We start from the raw sequence: 6,859 nt of genomic DNA, 5'->3' as shown, positions 1-6,859 counted from the left end.
AGGGGCGCAGTGGCGCGCGAGCAGCCCCGCGCCACGGCTAGGCCCGCCTCCTCGGCCCGCCCGCTAGGCCCCACGACAGCGTAGCTTCCCTCCTCACCCCCCCCCCCCACCACCACCACCACCGCTATGCTCCAAGGCCCCACCAAAGCTGACCGCAGCCAAGTCGGGACAAACTACCCTGGCTACACTAGAGGGAATAAAAGGCATGGGAAGTTATAAATAAGGGATAGAGGGGCCGCTTGATTTCGACTCGACAGTGTCCATCCGTCCCTCCATCCCCGTCCGTCGGTCCGTACAGCCCGTCCGTACGTCCGTCCGTGCGGCCGTGCGGGCGGCCAGTCCAGCGTCATCCATCGCAGCGGGGCAGCCGAGCAGAAGTAGTCAGTGCGGCCCTTCTTGGAGCGGCTCGGCGGAGGAGCCTTCGCCTGCGCCACCAGAGCGAATGATAGCGGACAATAACATGGGGCCGTGACGGATCCCGAATGCGTATGTGTGTGTGTGCGTGCGTGTGTGTGTGAGAGGGAGGGAGAGGCACCACTGAAAAGGGTATAGTGGAAAGCAGCAAAGGAGAAAGAGAGAGAGAGAGAAGGAGAGGAAGAACGGCGCGGCGGAGGGAGAGGAAAAAGCGTCTGCACGAGATCCGGTCAAACAGAGTTGAAGCACTCTGCTGTGCCGTGCCGGGCCGCCTCGGCCGCCGCCGCCGCCGCCCCATGGCCGCTCAGGTTGGCCTTATTCATTGAGCCCTCGGGTAAACAGGTCGGTAGAACACTCTGCCGTGCGCCGCCGCCTCCTCACCCCTCCCACCCCCGCCCAGCCCCGCCACGGCCGCTCCGCGACCACTGGTCATTTCCGGGAGGGCGCCCCGCCCTTAGCACGCCCCAACGCGCCCCGCCCGCCCCGCCCGCCCCGCGTGACTCTTACGTGTCCCTATCGTGATGATCCGCGCTAGGGCTCCCGCCGCCCCGCCGGGCCGAGGGGAGGAGGGGGAAGGGGGGGATATAATGAATGCAGTCGTCCTTGCTTTTTATTCCCCCAAATTGCGGCATAATGGGGTGCGATTTTCTCGCTGGAGCAGCCCGCCCAGTCCAGGCGGCGGCGGTGGCGGCGGTGGGCGGCCTGCGCGCTCGGGCTGGCGGGGACGGCCCCGGGGCACGCCCAGGCCGGGGCCCCGGCGCGCCCACGCCGCCCCCTCGGGGGGCCCGGCGCGCGCGCGCGCGCTCACCCGGCCAAGACCCGACCAGCAGCGCGGCGCCAGCGGGCTGCAGGGGGGAAAAAAAAGTAATTAAAGCACTCAAAGGCAAGACGGGGTCTTATGTTGACTCAAACGAAGGGCAAATAAATTGCTTTGTAATGATTGTGGGGGGACGGCGAGGGGAGGCGAGCGGGGCCGGGGCCGGAAGGAGCGTTGACCTCTCCCGCAGCTCCAGGGACAGCTGCAGGCGAGGCGCGCGCGCGCGTTCCTGGAGGGGCGGGACTTGCACTCCCTGGCAAACTCAGTTGAAAGGAGGGCAGAGTTGGGAAGTATTTCTAGTGCTCCATTCTGAAAATGAGGCGAGGCGATGCTGGCCGAGGGGGGCGCTACACCATGGCTACACTGGCATCGAAAGTGTTTTCTTCGGTGCACTTTGAAATTCTTTTGTGTGAATGTCACCTGCAGGTGAGCGAATAAATTCACATTCTTAGGCGTTTGACAAAAAAACTCGCACAATTGTTGGTGAGCGGATACATTTGCAAAAAGATGGCGGTTCGATTCGCTCATCCGCAGGTGTGCAAATATTTAGTCACACATCTAGAAAGGTTTCAATTTATTCACTGAGAAGCAGACGTGTGCGACATTCGCACCCTCGGATTCTGAATGTAGTGTTAAAACTCTATAATAGGGTTACTCTAGGGTCACTGGGGTGCACTACTGCAGCTAACGGTGCAAATCACCGTGCCCTTTCAACGGTGTTGCGGTCTAGCTGAGGCAGTGCACCATTATTACAACATCAATTTGAAGCGGGTAATGTAATGCACCGCCATTGGCGTTGTGTCGGGGCTGACAGCTCTAGCTTTTGTGCGTCGCTGAGGTTGGCGCGAGCCCCCCTTCTCGACAGAACGGAACGTGGGGGGGACGGAGTCGGGGACGAGTCCTTCGCCGCGCCGCGCTCCTGCTGGGAAGCGCCCCGGCAGTCCTGAACGACGACGGGGCTGCTCGGCTCGACCGAGCTAAGGAACGGTAGGGCGACGGGAAGGGGAAAGGGGTTTGGTCGAAGATAAAGACGGGCAGTCGACTGATAGAGCGAGCGAGAAGGACGGCGCGATAGCGGGGGGCGGGGGTGGAAGAGGGTGGGGGACGGCAGCCAACGGCGAGCGGACAAAGGGATTCCCCGCATTCTGACATTACAATTAATCAGTCTCCAGTGTTGGTAACAGAGAGATCTCCAGTGGGCCGCCCGGCCCGCCGCCCGCACCAGCCCCTAGGATGTCCTCTAATCCCTCAAGGGGCGCAGTGGCGCGCGAGCAGCCCCGCGCCACGGCTAGGCCCGCCTCCTCGGCCCGCCCGCTAGGCCCCACGACAGCGTAGCTTCCCTCCTCACCCCCCCCCCCCCACCACCACCACCACCGCTATGCTCCAAGGCCCCACCAAAGCTGACCGCAGCCAAGTCGGGACAAACTACCCTGGCTACACTAGAGGGAATAAAAGGCATGGGAAGTTATTGATAAGGGATAGAGGGGCGCCGACAGAAGATAAGACTCTGCCGACTGTCGCGGCGTCACACTTACATGAGGGAAAGAGGGAAATGTGCCGACGTTTGCTCGGGACGCTGGTCAAAGAGTCGCGTCACCCAGCCAGAAATGCATCGACGTTTATTTGCTTCGACGTTAAGTCAACCTTGAGCAAACCAATACAGGGTCCGAAATTCAACGGAACTTCGACTTCGACGTCGATTCGACGTTTAATCAAATTCGCGTTCCTGGCTGGGGTCAGCCGTGGGCAGCCACAGCCACTCAGAGCGGCAGTACCTTCTGGCTCCAGCTTGGGAGGTTATGGTCTGTCAAGATTTACCTAATCCATTACCATGGACTCTACTCTCTGATTCTCCCAGCAACTAGCAAACACCCGTTACTAGCTCTCGCATCTGACCGGGTATCTCTGCAAAAGATGTGCGCGCTCGACACATTACCGTGACGAACGAATTTTGAATTTACTTTTGTTCTTGTTTCGAGCGGATCTTTTTGGATCCGTTGGTAAATTTACCACGACGCTGAGTCTCCCGATGGCGACATTTTAAAAAGCGTCGCTAATTAAAACAAAATAGGTTGCGAATGGAGTGAAATATGAAACATCTGATATTGAGAGCCGAACATACTTCAAAGTTTACAGGTTTGAGGTTAGGTTACGTTAGTGTTTTGAACTTACCTGATGTTGGGTGAGGTAGGAAAGTTGTGATGGACAGCAGTTTGTTATTTTCACTTCGTCACTCGAATAGGATAGCCGGTGCACTACACAAGATCTTCAGTACTAGTGACAGAGAAAGAGCCCCGCCCCCCCTACGCGTGAAACAACTGGAGGGGGACTGGCCCCGAGCGTCGAGCTCATGCGGCCAGGGGATTCACGTGGCGGAGATTGTAGCGTGGCAATGAGTAGCCTAGTTAGAAGAAGAAAGGCAGTCGGTGTCGTCGTGTGTAGTCGCGGACTAACAAAGCGCAGCACATAACCTGGTCGCGGATCGCGAAACGCGAAACAATCCCAAAGAGATGTTTTGAAGTTGTTATCGAATGTAAAACTAAGTGGGGAAACACAAAACACAAGATCAATACTATATTGGCGGGCTAGCACATATCTCATTTTTATTTTTAGTTTTGTGTGGTCTTATTTTTTTTAAATACAGTGCGCGCATCTTGTTTGAATTCCCAACCTCCCCCTTCCCTCTCCCCCTCCCCATACCGCACCACCACATACAACAAACAGTTGCAACACAGACAAACAGACGATCAGGCGGGCAGAGGTGGTCGACAAAATGATAACAGGCATGCACATTCCCCTGCCCCCAGAAGCGCTACTGCATTAAATTATGCGCTTCAATGCGCATTGAAATGCACATAAAAGGTCACACATTGGTGATTCATTAAATGCGCGTAGAGTGCATAAAATGCGCATTGAAATGCGTCTTAAATGCTGTAATGCGCTTTTAATGCGTCACCAATGTGTAACCTTTTATGTGCATTTCAATGCGCATTGAAGCGCATTGAATGCGGTTGGCGCTACTGGGGTGCCTTTGCCTTTCCCAAGTAGAGGTTTTGAAGTTGTTATCGAATGTAAAACTAAGTGGGGAAACACAACACTGAAGATCAATACTAAATTGGTGGGCTAACATCTAGCCAGGAATCTCCTTTTTTTGGTATTTTAAAAAATGCAGTGTGCGCAACTTGTTTGAATCCCCAATCCTCCCGCCCCTCCCACCAAACCACATACAACATACAGATGCAACACAGACAAACAGACAGGCAGGCAGCCAGGCAGAGGTGGTCGACAAAATGATAACAGGCATGCACATCCCCCTGCCTTTGCCTTGCCTTTCTCCCTTCACGGCCGCCTTGCCGTGAATGCCCCACATTTCCCTCCTAACGGTGAAATGGAAGAAGCTTGTCGAGGTGAGCGGCGAGCGCGCGCAGGGGCGCGGCGTGGTGCGCGGCGTACACCTTCTTCTCCTTCATTACTAGGAATCACGCTCACGACACGGCGTGGGCGGGGCGGGGTGGGTGTGGGGCGCCCCGGTCGCGACGGACGGCCGGGGTGCACCGTCCACCCTCCAGCCAGCCCGCCGCCCCCGGCCAGCCTGCTGAGGGCTCCGGCGAGGCTCTCGGAACTGACGACCCGCCTCCTCCTGGCAGATCTTTATCGCGCTGGAAATTAAAAGTCGTCTTGAATGTTATTTGCCGTGCCCACTCCTTCTCCTTCTTAAAGCCCCCCCCCTTTTCCCCTTTCCTCTTCCTACCCCATGAACTAGTAGTGTCCCACACTACCTCCGCCCCTTGCAGCGGTACAAGAGGGAGAGAGACGGTACGGGAAAGGCAGAGGGGTAGGAGAAGGCGACTGCACCCTCCGAGACACCTTAATTCAGACCCCCCACCCCCCTCCTCCACCGACACTGTGACACGGCGATGGTATCTGTTTAGCCCCGCTGCCGCCGCTCCTACACGCCGTATACATTACGACTTCAATAACTTTTTTTTCTTCTTCTCTCGCCCTTGCTTCCCCGCTCTGTATATATCTTTCCCGGTGAGTTTTTGAACCAAACTGCGTGTCGAGCGGCGCGCCGACTAGAATTTGGGGACATAAAAGTTTTATCGGGTCATTTCCCCCTTCTACCCCCTCCACCCCGCAGTGTGTCATACATTAATGCCGTGCGACCACGTTTCCGGCCGAGTTGAAGGGGAGGGGGCAATGGCGGAGGGCGGCACAAGGTCGAGAAGGGCGCGCCGGGCCCTCGAGAGGGGGGAAGGGAGGGCGGGGAGGGATCCTCTTCGGACCTCGGCGTCGAGAGAGGCGAGCTCGCCCCTCGCCTCCGTATACCAGAGCCTCCGCTCCGCACCAGCTATTTGTTTATTGTTGGAATGAATATTAATAAGGTCGCAAATTTTCTGTCACACTAAAAGGAATTTGGAGGTTTTAAAACATTGTACGGCGCGCGAAGGACGAGAGATAGAAGGAAAGGGGGGGGGGAGTGGCGCATGAGAAAACCGGGAGCAAGGGAAAGCCCTTCCCCTCTTTGCTATCATTTAGCTAATAGGGTCTTTCGCCCAATCTGACCCCATTTTACACTCAAAGAAACAAGGGAGACCGCAAAATGCACCAGAAAACTCAATACTAATGTATTTGATGTAACTTATTTTTCGCAATTATTTAGGAATAAGACAACTATTAATGTGGCAGCAGCGAGACAGCGATGTGTATTCTGTGATTACACACAAAAAGTATCGCATGAATGAATTTCTTTGTAAGCTTTAACAGTGAATCTTGCACCACTGTCAGAAGAGCTTTATGTAAGCTACGAAGCCGGTTCCTTGTAATATACGATGCTTCTGTTTTCTTCGTATACCTTACAAAGAAAATCCTTATGTAATACAAAGCAGTGATGCTTTGCTGACTTTTCACAGGGCGTCGTATCCTATAGTGTTGCAGGTTGCTCAGAAATCCACCGTTGAAATTTGAAGACGTTCACGACGTCAGGACATTTTTGAACATCACTGTGTATCTGTCCGACTTTCAGCTGCATTCCAAGCTGTGGGGGAAAAGCAGCTGAGTCATGCACGTGTCTAGCCCCTTAACTCGCTCATTCGCCTCCGCGCCATGCCGCGACGCGAGTTAAGCGATGCTATACGACTCTCTTCTCTCTGTCTCGCTCGGGAGGGGCCGGACCAGACCGTATCCTCTTATCTTTTCGTTTCCCCTATAACAACAGCGCGGGGACGGGGGCGGGGGGCGGAATCGGTGAGGGCCTTGGAAGGAACAGCGGGGGCCGTGTCGGGGGCCGGGGGGCCGAGCCGGGGGCGGCGGCAGCGCGACGGCGGCCGCTCGCCCGGCCCTCCCTTTGTCACGGACCGCCCCGCCCCACCACGCCACGTTTGAAAGAAAGTTACGCCCTGTTTTTCTTTTCACACTCGCATGCCGTCCGCCGTCCCGGGGTCCAGTCGCACAAGCGCTGCGCTCGCGGGGGGAAAATAAGTTACCGCTGTGCTGCCCACAGAACTCACCGTACTACCTGCCATAACACCCCGCCACTCAGTCTCCTGAGGACAGGCTTGCAGGTGAGTATCGTTTCCAGGACGTTGTGCAAGCACCATAACGCGCAATATCCCGACCCAAAATGTT

At 56.1% G+C, this 6,859-nt stretch overlaps 1 protein-coding gene across 1 annotated transcript in view; it reads right to left on the bottom strand.

The window, feature by feature from the left end:
- Positions 1–3,560, bottom strand: part of LOC113212902 (uncharacterized) — a 24,382-nt gene extending 20,822 nt beyond the window's left edge. Inside the window, exon 1 of the mRNA XM_026431760.2 lies at positions 3,404–3,560. The gene's annotated coding sequence lies outside the window, so the exon portion shown is untranslated. The remainder of the gene's footprint in view (positions 1–3,403) is intronic.
- Between the last annotated feature and the right edge of the window lie 3,299 nt (positions 3,561–6,859).

This window comes from Frankliniella occidentalis, unplaced genomic scaffold, assembly GCF_000697945.3.
Source record: "Frankliniella occidentalis isolate FOCC.00 unplaced genomic scaffold, Focc_3.1 Scaffold310, whole genome shotgun sequence".
In the NCBI taxonomy this organism is placed as follows: Eukaryota; Metazoa; Arthropoda; class Insecta; order Thysanoptera; family Thripidae; genus Frankliniella; species Frankliniella occidentalis.
The sequence above is the reverse complement of the archived record's forward strand: the minus strand, read 5'-3'. Positions and strand labels throughout refer to the sequence as shown.